Raw genomic sequence first — 16,008 nt, forward strand, 5'->3', positions numbered from 1 at the left:
TTTGTAATCAGAAAAAAACTTAAATAAAAACTTCTGTGAGAACTGAGGTTTTCCACAAGAACTAAACTTACTTAATTCTTTTGGAAATCAAAACTGCAAGTTACTCGTTTAGCTGTTGCATATTTTATCGTTTTTAAGTTAACTAATTAATGATTTGTTTGTGTCATGTGTATGAGTGTTTTGTCTGTCTGTATGCCGGTGCACCATGTGCATGCCTGGTGCCTGAGGTGGCTAGAAAAGGGCATCCCATCCTCTGGGACAGCTACAGAGTTGTGAACTGTCAGGTGAGTGCATGGGTCCTTCCTCCGGGTGCTGCAAGTTGAGCCTGAGCCATCTCTTAAGCCCCCCTTTTCACTACTTTTTGTTGGTATAATCATTTTATGGACTTTGATGTTTAATTAAGAAAACACTCAAAATAATAATGCTACACTGCATGTAACATGTAAATATTTTTCTGGTTTATATTACAACCTTAACTGAGATAATTTAGAATCTTTAAGGCAAAGTTCACTATTTTTAAGATTGTGAAGTACTGCTAAGACAAAGAACAGGAACATAACTGCTTTTCTCTGCAGGGTACCATGATGGCATAGCACATGCAGTGAAGTAGACAAGAGATTGGCGATAAACAGACCAGAGGTCTCTCCACAACGAATGTTAGCCAGTAAAGCCTTCCCAGCCTACAGTGGACTGGCACTTGCTGCCTTCCCTATGGAAAACAAAGCTAACTGTTGTTGGCTGGTAGCTAAACAGACATACTAAGAATCCTGCCAACTACCAGATCATGACTGCTGTTTACTATGACAACTGACTTTCCAATTTGGTGCCATTTATAGTACTGGACTATCTCTTCTGGGAGCTAACTTTTCTCATCATCTGTAATAGCTGAACATGTGTCATTCACTATCTTACAGTGTTGAAATACGTTAATAGGAATCTTGGTGCCATAAACACCTTTACTGGCTTCAGGAAGCTAGTAAATTCAAACAAGTGGTCCCTCTAAACTGTGCTAATGGAATGGCAAATGGTCTTTTCTAACTTCGATCTGCAAGTGATTTATAGTTATAACTACTAGAACTATAATAATCAACAGACTGGGGAGGTGAAGGTACAGATAATAAAGCCTTGAGTATCTCTTATTAGAGGAACCGCAAAGAGCTATGAAGGCAAGCACTAAAATGTCTTTGTATTCAATCTGCCAAAATAGAAAAATACTAGTGAACACAGGAGAAGAAAAAGCATGTATTTTCCATTGTAGAAAATTTGCTAACATTCTTTTCAGAATTAAATTCAAGGATTCTATGATTTCAAAACATCTTTAAAAACCATGAGACAAACTGAAAATGCAAAAAAAAAAATTTCAAAAAAAGCTTTCTTCACTGGTCCTTAACAGAACATGGCTTCAGGCTGTAAAAACCTGTGCCTGAAACAAACTAGGAAAAGATGGCTTCAAAGACTAGCATTAAGTGCTAAAATAAGATTTTACAACCTGAGATGTCTCTGTTTGCAAAGATCTAACCAAACAAGACCTCTACATACTACTTTTACAGACCAGTTTCTAGTTCAGATTACAATGAAATTTTAAAAGCAATGGGAATGGAAGAGCCAAACAGACAACCCTACTGTTAACAGAAACGCTCTGAAAACCTTAGGCAAACGAGTGTCAAGCGCACCACACCTCCTCTCCAAACCTCTTGTGGTAGCAAAGCTGAATGCTCGAGAACAGTGAGGGCCATTTAAAAGAAGAGTCCAGGGCCTGAGAGGGCATGCGACTACACCACAAGGTGGTAATTACACAGTGAACACGTAAAAAAAAGTCCAGACTCAAGGGCTCCATGAGGTACTTCAAAACCAGCTAATAATCATGGCCAGGGACAGGAAAGTAAGTTCTCAAATGGCTACAGGAGGGGCAGGGGTGGAATAAAGACACTGGGCAAGAAAAAGCTGCCACCAATTACCACAGTGACTTCTAGATACTATCATTCCATACTGCCCTGTTTGAATACTTGTCGCTCCCAAATTCATTTGCTGAAATCCTGAACTCTCAGGACTGCTGTTGGAAGCTGCTATTAGGAGGTGTAATACTTGGAGAGTGCAGGAGGGTTGAGTCCTTCGGGATGGTGCAAGAGTTGTTAGAGTCAATGTAACACAGTGTGAGCATGAAACCAGGGGTGTATCTTGAAACAGGAAGCCTTCCTCACCTAGCCCTTACTATGTGGACCTCTTGATCTTGGATTCCCCAGGCTGCAGAACTATGTATGACTTAAAAAAAAGTTTGTTTACAAACTACTCAGTTCAACATACTTCGTTCTAGCAGCCCAAATGGACTAACACCAACAGCAGTGTCCCCACAAACAGACAGGGTACCTCGAGTAAAGAAGGCCAAACATTAGTCTGCCCACTTTGAGAAAACCAGCACCAATAGTTCATCAGTTAGCTCTACAACCACCTTTATTTACCAAGCCTGGTCATCAAGCTGACTAGCACCCCCAACAGTCCCGTGTTGAAGGGGAAATTGTTCTTTCTATCATATCATCAGCTGACAAACAGAGAACAGTGGCTTTTTCCTGCCTTCTTATGACTAGGAAACACAGAAAAATACTCATGAAAATACTACAAATAAAATCACACTGAATGTGCATAGTATTTGAAGTGTGCTTTCACTTGCATCTGTAAAAACTATTTATAACTGCAGGTTGCTCCTTCAGCTTATGACCTGTAGAGAAAAATGTTGAAAACATTAGTAACGCTGCAATGAAAGTGGGTAGACCATAGAACAGAAAACAACTGCAGGACAGTTTAGAGACTGGATTTATTTAATTGGGTCTTGACAAAATCTCTATGCATCCGGTAAGAATGTAACAATGAGGCTGCTACCAATGTTAAGTTAGAAAACATCAGTTTTGTTGTCTCAAAAGAGGAGGAGGAGCAGGAGCAGGAGGAAGAGTAACAAGGGAAAGGCTAAGATTAATGCTCATGTGTAATACCATTCACCTTGCAAGTAGAGGCCTTGAGTTCAACCCTCACCACAGTAAAACCTTAGCAACAGTTAAAAGTAAAGGAAATTGGGGAAATGCAAGACCTGGGAAAGACAGTTTTACCACTTAGATGGTAAGCACAGATAAACTGACATGTCGCAGCAACACTTCCCAAACAGGGGAGTAAGAATTTCTGGAGAAACATGGATGCGGCAGGAGCTCACCACTCCCACCTCTAGAGAAGGAGGTGTTGACAGCTCACGGCTTCTGGGGGAGGGAAAACCAATTTTCTTTCAGAGTGTGTCCCTGGTAGTTTGACTACACTTCAGCGGATGGCCCCACACCTAAGACTATATGGGCGTGGTGGATTATTTTTTTAAAAAGACAGGAGTTAAGAGGGGTAGCTGGAAGGAGGGTGGTCTGGGAGAAATTAGGAGGTAGAGTGAGAAAATAAATATGATCAAAATACATTGTATGCATGTATGAAATTCTCAAAAATAATAGTATATTAAAAAATATGACAACTCCTCCTGAAAAAAAAAAAACTTTGGAGATATATGGACTTGGGAAAAGGGTCAATTAAGGAGCATTCAAGTATTACAAATACTAGATGTGACAGACAATGCTAACGCAATTCACTCCTGGTGGTCTAACTTAAGATAACTACATGTCTGCTGGTTTACCTGCCCCACACCTTCTCCTACTGCTGGGGAATGGCAACTCTCCCACCGCATACCATCTCAGTGAGTCAATAATCAAGATACCTGCAGAACCCAGACTGGGTCTAATGCACACTCTCAGAGGGCAATGACATTAAAAAGTATTGGAAAGGTTACTAGTTCAGGGTCCTGAGAAGATGTCCCTATACTCCTGCTACCTGGGTTCCCAAAGCTACTCAAGGTCTTGTCGACTCTGAGGCCTACTTCTCCAGCACCAGCATCAACATGGAAGCTGTACCATCTCCTTCTCCTTTCCATTCTGGCAGTCAGATTTCATTTCTACTGCTTACAACCAAAAACCTTTTCCTGATTAGCTATAATTTTGAATCTAGGAGATTTCATTTTCTTAAGAGACTTGAGGGATCAGTTTTAATTTAACTGGCAAAAACCTAATACTTTTATGGTAAGATAGGACTACATCACTGGGTCCAAAATCCATGCAAATTTTAAGGTGTTAGGTTTTTTTGAGATCTTTGAAAAGATCTTCTCTTTTCCCTCTCCCATTAGAGTATTTATTGATAAAGTTAGGAAGTGCTGGTATAGGGCTCAACCAACCATAATATATAGATAGGACTTGCAACTAACTAGATAAATGTGAGCAAATACTATTCAAACCTCCAAAGGACCCTTTCCACATCTGTATAATGTGATAATTCTACCTCATATGGGTATTATCCCTGTCCCAAGAGTTAACCCTGAGAAAGAAGTATGCAGCACTGTACTCAGAAGCAATGTTTCAGCAGTCACAGCATAAAGGCAAACAGGCAGTCGACTCTCCCCCCACAGATGACTAAGTCTGCTCTGCCTGTTTGTGGTCCTGTTCAATAAAACTGCACCATCTACTCTAACCCTTGTGACTTGCTCTGACCAGATCTGGCAGAGTGACACTGTGTGACTCTCAAATCTAGTCTTCAAAAAGCCTTTAACTCTTGCCTTCTTGGAACATGGTGCCTCTCTGCTTGGAAACCTGATCCCCCTGCTGGAAGATGAGAACCCATGACCCTAAGAGGAGAAAAGTCAGATGAAGAGTTCCAAGCTAGCAGAGGACGAGGGCTGCGCAAATCATGTCAGAGAAGGTAATCAGTGCAAGAACTGCACTGCCCTAAGTAGAAGAAGCTAAAACGGGGTCGGGGAGCAGATCACAGCCACCTCTAGCTCCAGGGAATGTATCCAATGACCTATACTCTCCCTTCGCTTGTACTCATAGAAATACAAGTACACAAATAAAATATCTTAAATGTCTTTAAAAAAAATAAAATGATGGTGGCTTTAAGCCACAGTGTTTTGGAGTAGTTTGTTAGTGGGCAATACATAATTGATAGATATGCTTCATTTATTATCATGTTGCAATATCTTATATTCCAAACATTAACTAAAATTTCCTATAATAACTTGTTAAATTTGTTACAATCAAAGAGTAACTACTCCACAGCCAAATGTAGCCACACTTCATGACACTACGCTGTAGCATGAATCTTAACAGTTCTTATTAATAAGATCAAAACCCGAGGCCAGTTATTGGGGTAAATGCTGGAAGGTCAGAGTACCAAAACAAACCACAGCTATCTCATCTCGCCAGTTCCTCAGCTGGTCTTGTTTCCTCAGACTGGAAGCTTCTGTGTCCTCATCCCAATGGCTCTCAGCTGAACTGCTGCTTGAAAGCCTGAAGCTTAACCAGCTAAAAGCTTAACCAGGCAAATGCTTCTAGTTTCTGGTCCTCACGCATTATAAACCTTTCTGCTTTCTACCACCACTCCCTGGGATTAAAGGCTGCTTTCTGGGATTAAAGGCGTGAGTCACCATGCCTGGCTGTTTCCAATGTGGCCTTGAACTCACAGAGATCCAGAGGGATTTCTGTCTCTGGAATGCTAGGATTAAAGGCGTGAGTGCCACCATTTTCTAGCCTCTGTATCTAGTGGCTGTCTGTTCTCTGACCCCAGATAAGTTTATTAAGGTAAACAATATTTTGGGGAACACAATACCACCACACTACACTGTATCTCAGGGAAAAAAAATTGGGTCCCACTCTCAAGCAAAAGTAACAAGTGATACAAAAGTAAAAATTTGACCATGGTTAAGACAGGTACAAACACAGTTGAGTTAAACTGAAAATAAGTGGCTAATCAAACGAAGAAAACTTCACTTAACACCTAAAATCAGCCCATATTCTCTTCTTTGCCAGCACCAGCATTTTCTTTTTAAAGATTTCAAAGATGGTGAAATTCTCAAAAGTTCAGTAAACATGGCAAAACGCAAACAGTTACATAAAGTCACCATGCATTCAACAAATTTTATGAAGTAGCAATTCCATGCTAGTGAGTTATTAACCCTAAACACTTGTTTGTTAGATTTTGCAGTGTCCACAAAGAGTATGAGATTAGAGAACACACAGGTCTTGGTCAAATATCTGGTCTGGTTAGTATGGCCAATGTGCCCAGAAAGGCTTCTCCCCAAATGCAACTCTGTATCTGCAAGAGAGACACTGGCAGCTAGCTCCATTATTACTAACCAATACTGCTGTTAATTACTCCACCCTTATCCTTCAACGGCTTCTTCCTGCTCAGCTGCTGCTAAGTATGTGGCACTCTGCTAAGCCTTTATCTCATACTTCAACCTTCTCAACAATTTTGAAGTGCTAGTCCCTTGTTTAACAGATGAGGAAGGGGAGGCCTCCCTGGATGAAGTGGCAGAGTAAGCAGGAGAATGCATGCTTTTCACTGCTCCACTCAGGCTACCACGACGAGAAAAACTCCTTGAGACTACATAGGAATTCAAGCTAAAATAAGGCACAGCATATTAGCTTTAGCAATGGAAAAGTCTATATGTATGTTTAGAGCAAGTTCCTTTTAGTCCTGTATACATTCTCTTTCCCTATTGAAGGAGTCTAGAAAATATTAGTTATACAGAAAACCACCTTAAAGCTACATGCATGAGGAAGTGTATTTATTTAATTGGTTCATTACAACATAGACCGTCAATAGAATTAGTTATTACAGGGAATGAGAGCTCATTTAGTGACAAATAGGAAATGTTTTCAATTATTGTGCCTGTTCTCTAATACCTTTGTCATTTTCCCCTTGATTATAGAGGAAGCATAAGCTAGCTGAAAAAAAAAAAAAAAAAAAAAAAAAAAAAACATGAAAAAGGTCATCCAAGATCTTACTACATCAAGTTGACAAGTTCCTGTTGGTTCCAGAATCCGTTTCCTTAGCTATGTGTTTACAGGGTTTTGTCCACCTCTGAAAACTCCATTATACATACTCTCATGCAATGCTATTTTCATCTAAATATGATTCCATACCAATAAATGTTGACCCACACCGTTCCTAAAGACTACACAGTACTTCACTCTACAAATGGGCCCTAATGTTCTTTACTAGAGGTATATTTAGAATACATTTTATGTTCTGATGCTCAAAATACAAGGAAGAGGGTAGTCTGAGGCATATGTCTGTGCATGATTGAGCAATTGTTTCCATCATTTCCCAGATGTATACTTAATATTTTCTTAATGGCTTGGGATTTGTATTTTCCAAACCATCATCCAAAATATACACTAAGTTTAGTTTTTTTCTTTTTGGGGGGGGAGGGAGAGGTGGAGTTTCACTATGTATCCCTGGACCTCTATGTAAATGATCTGGCCTCAAACTCACAGAGATCTGTCTGCCTCCACCCCCACCTCTGTCTTCCCAGTGCTGGGACTAAAGGCATTAGCCACTATGCTTGGCTTCAAATTTAATTTTTAAAAACAAGAAAACTCCTAAATGCCAAGAGTAAAATATCTTTCATTTAGATACTATATTTTATCTAGACAGTACCTATATAAAAAGGAAACAAAATTTTAGATTGCATTCTATCACTAAATATGTAAAATATCAACTCACCTCTCTGACACTGTATTAGGGTTATGCGTGCACAAGAGGAAATTCTAAAATTCCTTATACCGTTGAGTGATTTAGTATCTTGTAGCTTTAGAAAGTTAAGCTCGCCGGGTGGTGGTGGCGCACGCCTTTAATCCCAACATTTGGGAGGCAGAGGCAGGTGGATCTTTGTGAGTTCGAGACCAGCCTGGTCTACAGAGCGAGATCCAGGAAAAGGCGCAAAGCTACACAGAGAAACCCTGTCTCAAAAAACCAAAAAAAAAAAAAGTTAAGCTCTAAAACATACTAGCTTCAAAACAAGTAAATCAGTAAATAATGTTGAAAGATAGAAAAAGCAAAAAAAACACAACAGCCAGAGCAGTTTACCATGTCACCAAATCCACATCTGGTACAAGACAGAACGGGTCAAAGGGAGTGAAAAGGAGACACTGAAAGAAGCTGTTCTCATGTCCAGTGAGATGACTTAGTGGGCTTGTCACCAAGTCTGGTGACCTGAGTTCGATTCCCAATACCCACATGACGGAAGGAGAAACTGACTCTCACATTGACTCTGACCTATGCACATATTAAATAAATAAATGAATGAATAAATACATAAATAAAATTTAATTACGCTGTCCTCAGAGCATCATGGGCTGTCAGATAAATTACACACAGACACATGTATCTACATGTTGTGTACAGGCCAACCTGGAGCGCATCTCCAGGGAGCAGAAGACAAGAAGAGTGTTTGCGTACTGTATTTAATCATATATACCATGTGGAAAAGATGAAGGGCACCAGGATACAGATTTCCTTAAGGTAAGGCAGGGTCTAGTTAGCAGGCTGAGGGGCCATGTTTACTACTTTCCCTTCAGGGTAAAGGAGAGCAACAGGAACACTCTAAGACAGCAGCCAAAGCAGGGATTCTCTTCAAGGCCATCACACATGACAGATTTCAATCACCAAGCTTTACAGAAAATGGGCAGGGTGACAACCTTTAGCAAATATAATTAACTAGTGACACATTGTAGTAACACACTAAGACAGAAGTGCCACAAATGACTAGAGGTCTATCCTACTGGGAAAACTGCATTACATCAAGCTGCCACACCAAAAGCACAAAATCCATGGGTAGCACAGCAGTGAGTGCACCTGTGTGGTAGAATGTGGCTTGGTGATGTCACTATTCTATAATATTCTTCTTTTATTTCCTGGGGAAAGGGCTGGGATGGGGTCTCAGGTGGCTCAGGCCAGCTTCCAGCTTACTTCCTAGTTGAAGATGCCCTCGATTCTCCTGCCCCCATCTCCACGTGCAAGGATTACAGGTATGTACCACTACCACACCTGACTGAGTCTAGGAATGAGCAAGTGACAGTCCACAAAGCAATTCCCATGGCAATTCAAATTATGAATGGCTTTTATATTTTTAAATACCTGAAAATAACTACCTTGTGGCATATAAAGACTTGTAAAATTCAGATGCTTATGTCTATGAATAAAGTTTTACTGTAACAAAGCCACAGCCATTCATTTCTCACTATAATGGTGGGGTTGAGTAAGTAGAGAAAACTAGACAGATGGCATAGTTCAATATATTCACCCTCTGATCCTTCACAGACGCTGTTCTCAACCATAAAACCAACTAACTTGTAAACAAATTACAACTCAAAATTTGTGAGGTTTTCTTGGTTTGGCCAAAAACATAGTCAGAATTTTGACATAACCTTCCATTCTCACAGAGAGTAACTCCATGCCACAAACAATAAACAAGTGTTGATAGGCCCTATAGATGCTGGAGTGCCAAGCATGGTAATAACATGTGAAAGGACTTTCTGAATTGAAAGTAGGTTGACGGGGCTACAAAGATGTGGGTGAAGGTGTTTGCCATCAGCCTAACATTCTCGAGTCTGATGCCTCGGAGAACCAATTTCTGCTAGTTGTCCTCTGATCTCCACATGCACACCATAGCATGCACACACACACACACACACACACACACACACACACACACACACACACACACAAATAATAATAATAATTAAAAAAATAAAAAAATTCATTAAAAGAAAAGATAGTTTGGTATGTCAATGAGAAAATGGGGATGATCAAAGATGTCTTTTGAAAGGGAATCTGATTATCTTTTCTAAAGATGAGAATTTAGTTATTTTCAAAATGTCTACCATCCTCAGGACATGTAGGAAAGAGCAAGGTTTTTTGCATCTGTTAGCCTATTTAATAACCATCTTAACCATTTAAAAATTCTGGTCCATACTGGCCTAAGATAAACAAACCAGAGATTCTGAGAGTCAAACCCCAATTCAAGGCTAAAGCTAACACTGATAATTATTACCCAACCCAAAATCAGTGACATGAATGATCTCCATGACTGAGAAGAAAAGCCAAAGGCCACAGAAACAGTCAAAGCTTTAAAACAAAGATAAAAAATAAAACAAAAATAAAAAACAGTCAAAGCTTTAAAAGCTAAAGCAACCTTTGTTTGTTTTGTTCTGAAACAGAGTCTCTCTACATAGCCCTGGCTGTCCTGTAACTTACTGTGTAGACCAGGCTGGTCTAGAGATCCTCCTGCCTCTGTTTCTTCCTCTAGAGCTAGGATTAAAGGCATGTACCACCATGACAGGTCCACTAAGGCATTCTAGAAATGTCATCCATACCATCTCAATTTTTTTTGATTCATAATGCCCCTGCTTCCTTCAACATTTAACTTTTTTTCCCTATAAAGAAAAATCAGCATAGATACTATGGTAGTTTGAATGTATTTGGCCCCCATAAGCTCATAAGGAGTGGCAGTATTAGGAGGTATGGCTTTGTTGGAGTAGATATGTCCTTCTTGGAGGAAATGTGTCACTGTGGGGGTGGGCTTTGAGGTTTCCTATGCTTAGGATACTACCAGTGAGTCAGCTTACTTCCTGTTTCCTGCAAGATGTAGCACCCTCACCTCCAGCACCACATCTGCCTGCACGCGGCCATGCTCCCTGTCATGGTGACAATGGACTGAACCTCTGACACTGTAAGTGAGCCATCTCAATTAAATGTTTTCTTTATAAGTGTTGCTGTGGTCATGGTGTCTGTTCACAGCAATAGAAACCCTAAGACAGATACCCAAGTCACAAGGTCTTTTAAAGAACATAGAGAGTTGGAAGTGCAACCAGTGATACACCAACTGCTTGCCATGTGTGAGATTCTGAATTCAATTTACACCACAGTGTGGGGAGAGGGGCACACTGGGCAACTAAAGTTACAGGTGTACCTTCTAACCAAAACGGAGGAGGTGATAACACACTTTTTAGGGATGATGAACTAGAAAACATGTTTTCATTTCTTAACTTAGTTTTTTTTTCCCATTTAAACTACAAATGAAAAACAAATGTTAAAAAAAAAATCTCACTTACAAAAAAGCATCCCCTTGTTCTTTTCCTGTGCAACAGCTACCGCTTGTTTTGCCAAATGCAGCATTTCCAACCTCCCCCATAAGTGTCTACAATATGAGGATCACTTAATCCTCTTCCATTTTTGAAAACTTGATTTTTAAAAAGCATTTTACACAATAATATCTAAGCTGTATGGAAATTAAATGCATATTATTAACATATCTCACAATTGTACAGATTTACTCAGAAATGTTTTAATGGTTTTGTAAACTAATCTTGTGGGCTAATGAGTGGGCTCAGAACTTCACGCAGAGAACTCCTAGCCCTTGGAACACCTCTACTAGGTAGGCAACATCCAAAATGAAGTAAGAAGGCCAGCAAGAAAGGAGACACAGATGCAGAAACCAAGCTTCAACTTCATTCTGTTTTCAATCAGAAGCTGTGTTTTTTCCACCAGGTTCTGTGCTGAACAAAGCACAAATACACTTCCTTAGCATCATTATCTCCCAGGCAAATTGCAAAATTGCTACAGAGAAGTAACAGAGTTGAGTTAAATGAACCATTTAGTTGAAAGGCTAGCGTCGAGAGTAACTCTGCTTATTCAACTGCAGTTTACCTAGGACAAACCTTTAGATATGATAAAGCCAGTCACAGTGAACACAGTGAAGCCAGAACCAGCACGTCAGGCTGGCTTGCCATGTGTGTGTGTGTATACATGATTTACCAACTAACTACCAAAGCTTTGCCATGGAACAAAATAGAAGTGCCTTTGCACCTTAGACACCACACAATCAGACCGACAACCGCTTTTGAAAGGACCGAGCATAAGGATCTAGGTTTTTGGTTTTGGTCTTAGAAACAATTCCTCATGGATGTCAGAAAAAGGGTAACACTGCTAGAGGGAATACAAACGTGCAGCCACTATGGAAATCAGTGTGTTAGCACCTCAAAAGGCTAGAAACAAATTTACCTCATGATCCAGCTATACCACTCCTGGACTTCATATCCTACTCCAGAGTACTCATTCATGTTCGCTGCTGCTCTGCTCACAACAGCAGAAAAGTAGAAGCAGCCTAGGTGCCCATCAGTGGATGAATGGACAGTGAAAATGTAGGTAGTATAGTTACACAATAGAATTCTATTCAGCCGTAAAGATAAATGAATTTTTGAAATTTGTAGGTAAATGGATGAAGCTAGAAGTAGACTCTTTAGATATATGTATTTAAACTGCAGTACCCACAGAAGGCAGGAAACAGTAAGGGGACATGAAAGGGGCAAGGTTTCAAGGAAAGGGGCTAGAACAATGGTGGAATGAAGGAAGAAAGGGGAATAATGGAAAAAGAAAGACTAACTGGGTTGGGACATGGGAAGCCAAGGTAGAGAGGGAAGGATAACACTGAAGACCTTTGCAGAGGCTTCCTAAAATGCACATATACACATTAAGGAGGTTTAAACAGAGTCACCCGGTAACAGGCAAGGGGAGTGGGAAGGGACAACATCCCCAGATATCCCAGGGTATCAAATAAAAACCCAGAGCCAGGAATGAGTCACCTTTTCCTGAGCTACTGGTCCATGAGTTCCTATAGACTCAACCCCCCAAATTACAGGCTATTATCACTGTTCCAGGTCATCCTTCAGAAGTTGATGGTGAGACCCTATTGCTGAAAACACCACACGCCTGACACATAGATCATAGAAAAATCTAGCTGGTAATGACCTGGAAGCCACATCCCTACTTGTCAGTTTTCATGGTGTTAAAAGGTTTTATGTATGCTACAGGGGGAGAAAAGTCTTCAACAGCCTAGCCCAGCTGGAAGGTCTACAACTGGCCTGACAAAATATGCCTACTTTTACAAAGGTGGCAAGAACATTATGGGAGTAGCCAACCAGTTTTTGATTGGATTGAAAGCCTGCTCCACAATATGGACCCTACATCAGATACTGATAACTGGGACAAAAACACGTGACTTCTAGGTGAAAGGCTCTAGAAGAGAACCTAATACTATTACTCTGCTAAATGAACATAGTAAGAAACCGCCCCTTCAGTTCTTAGCTTTACAGGCACAGATCTGTGTATCTCTCAGCACTCATCAGAGAAGCTTCTTTTTGCAGTAGATGGTGATTAATACAGAGACCTAAAACCAGTCGATGCGCAAATGCTGCCATGTCTAAACGGGACATCTATACCACGCCCACACCCCAAAGCTTAGGGAAAAGAAAGGATGTGGGTGAAAAGACTGTAGGAGCCACAGGGAGTATATGTACAAGAGCAAGCCCACTAAAATCCCAAGATGGATGCGGAGAGGCTTATGAACTATTGGCAACTGATAGCTGCTGTGAGAGGGAGCCAGTTTTCTTCAGAGATGGAAGTCCAGAGAGGCTACTCATGCTCAGTAAGTAGTCCCACACCCATGTACACACAGGTAGAACAAATTGGACCAAGTTATTTTAAAAGAGGTGGGTGGAGGGCTGGAGAGATGGCTCAGTTGATAAGAACAATGGCTGCTTTTCCAGGGGACACACATTTGACTCCCAGCACCCACATGGTACCCCATCATCACCCGTAACTCCAGTCCCAGGGGATCTGATACCCTCTTCTGGCCTCTATGGGCATCAGGCATATTCATGGTTTACAGACATACATGAAGGCCAAATATTTACACACATGCAGTAAAAATAAGTAAATATTAAGACAGAGTACATGAAGTTGGAGGAAAAGGGGGGATGTTGGAAAGCAGGGGTGTGGATTTGATTTGATCAAAACACATTTATACACATATAGGGCTCAGCAGTTAAGAGCACCTGTCGCTCTTGCAAGGGACCCGGGTTCAATTCCCAGTATTCACATGGTGGCTCACACCATCTGTCACTCCAGTTCCAAGGTATCCAATGGCCTCTACTGACCTCCACAGGCACCAAGCCCAGGTGTGGCTATAGCAGTGGAAACCCTGACCAACACACCAAGGGTATCGACCAAACCATCGGGTCTCCATTCAGTCTCTATATTTTCAAAAGGCAAATGTTAAACAAATTAACTCCTTAACTGAGACCTCATAATCTCAAAGAAGGAGGAACTAAGGAAACCACTAAAACTGTGGTTGACAAGTTCAAGTCAGCTTCTTGGTAGCTTAAAACACATTACTTCCCAGTTCTCTGTTTCTGCCTGTCAAAATTTCCCTTTAAAAAAAGAAAAAAAAGAGAAGAAACATGAGCTTGAGTCCAGACTACTTTAATATTAGCATATGAAAAGATCATTTCTAAAATTCATTGCAAACTGTTCTCTCAATGTATATCATATATATAATAAGAGGAATTCTCAGATGCTCAACTCATAGATTCTTGTCAATGCAATAATGAATTAAATTATATGGTTTGAAGAAAACACCAGTGACTTCAAACGGCTCAGTTGTTTCCTACTACTTGTCTCCCATCACCTGAGCCAAGAATGTTCAGGAATGTTTATTTTCAAGTGTTACTTATGGTTTTATTACTTTAAAAAGTTTCTAGCCCTGGTTAACAAAATTGTGAACAATCAAATAAACTTAGGAAAGTGTTTGGCCATGGCTCATCTGTGAAAACATGACAGTGTCTCATGGAAGCTTAAATCATAGAGGGCAGTGCAATTTTCTTATGAAAACATTAACAACGACTTGACATCATTAGATACTGTTTCTTTTCTTTTCTTTCTTTCTTTTTCTCTTGTTTGTTTTTAGAGACAGGGTTTCTCTGTGTAGTTTTGGTGCCTGTCCTGGACCTTGCTCTGTAGACTAGGCTGGCCTCAAACTCACAGAGAACCTCCTGGCTCTGCCTCCCAGAGTGCTGGGATTAAAGGCGTGGGCCACCACCGCCCAGCTGGATACTGTTTCTTAGCAAAATGCTGGTAAGGTCAAGAAATGTTTTTTTAAAAGCATCCTTTCACTACCTGACAGTTTCTTTTGAAACAAGAAATCTCCCCCACCAAAATGCTGGGGCACCTATGCAGCCATGGCTGACCCAAAACTCCATATTTAGACCCAGACTGGCCTCAACTCACAGTCTCGCCAGCCCAGAGGGGATTAAAGGCATGGCTACCACTGCCCTGATGAATTTAAGATTACTGGACGGTGGTGTTGTGCGCCTTTAATTCCAGCACTCGGGAGGCAGAGCCAGGTGGATCTCTATGAGTTCGAGGCCAGCCTGGACTACCAAGTGAGTTCCAGGAAAGGAACAAAGCTACACAGGGAAACCCTGTCTCGAAAAACCAAAATAAAAGGATAACTATTATCCTTCCTTTTACATCAAGAAAATGAACAGGGCCGGGCGGTGGTGGCACACCTTTAATTCCAGCACTCAGGAGGCAGAGCCAGGCGGATCTCTGTGAGTTCAAGCCCAGCCTGGTCTACAGAGCGAGATCCAGGGCAGGCTCCAAAATTGCACAGAGAAACCCTGTCTCCGGGGGGGGGAGGAGAAAGGAAGGAAGGAAGGAAGGAAGGAAGGAAGGAAGGAAAGAAAGAAAGAAAGAAAGAAAGAGAAAGGGAGAGAAAGAAAATGAACAGGTCCAAAGTCCAAGTTATGAACAGTTTTTAGGCCAATACTATTTCAAAAAGTCAGGGATGGCAGCTTCAGCATTTAGAAGAGGTCAGTTATGCCTCAAAAATCTTCATTCAAAGTAATATCTGCCTTTGTGACAAAAGTCAGTAAGGTATTTGACATACATAGTTCTGCCTGGAGGTTAAAACCCCTTCACTATCATATATAGTGATCCCAAGTCTCTGCTAAAGAACTGAGGGAACACAGGGCAGATGCACGGACCCCACTTCAGAAAAGAACTCTGAACAACCAAATTGACACCCACACAATTGCGTTATGCAGGATCAGAAGATGCAAGGGCCTTGGGATCACGAAAACTGGAAAACAACAAAAACCTGGGTTCCAGAGTCGAACATGCATAGGAGTGTAATTCTACCTATCCTGTTGGAGGTCAAATCAACCTCCAACAGTACCAGGGCTTGTTTCCCACCACTTATGTGGTTCCATTTAGGAGACACTCATCAAAGTTGAATCGGTGATTTTTCTGAAG

General features: G+C 40.9%; 1 protein-coding gene across 9 annotated transcripts in view; it reads right to left on the reverse strand.

Moving 5' to 3' along the window:
* Atxn7 (ataxin 7) overlaps positions 1-16,008 on the reverse strand; it is a 157,446-nt gene that overhangs the window by 140,872 nt on the left and 566 nt on the right. The gene's annotated exons all lie outside the window — the stretch shown is intronic.

This window comes from Peromyscus californicus, unplaced genomic scaffold (assembly GCF_007827085.1).
Source record: "Peromyscus californicus insignis strain IS unplaced genomic scaffold, ASM782708v3 Scaffold_12__1_contigs__length_115047231, whole genome shotgun sequence".
In the NCBI taxonomy this organism is placed as follows: Eukaryota; Metazoa; Chordata; class Mammalia; order Rodentia; family Cricetidae; genus Peromyscus; species Peromyscus californicus.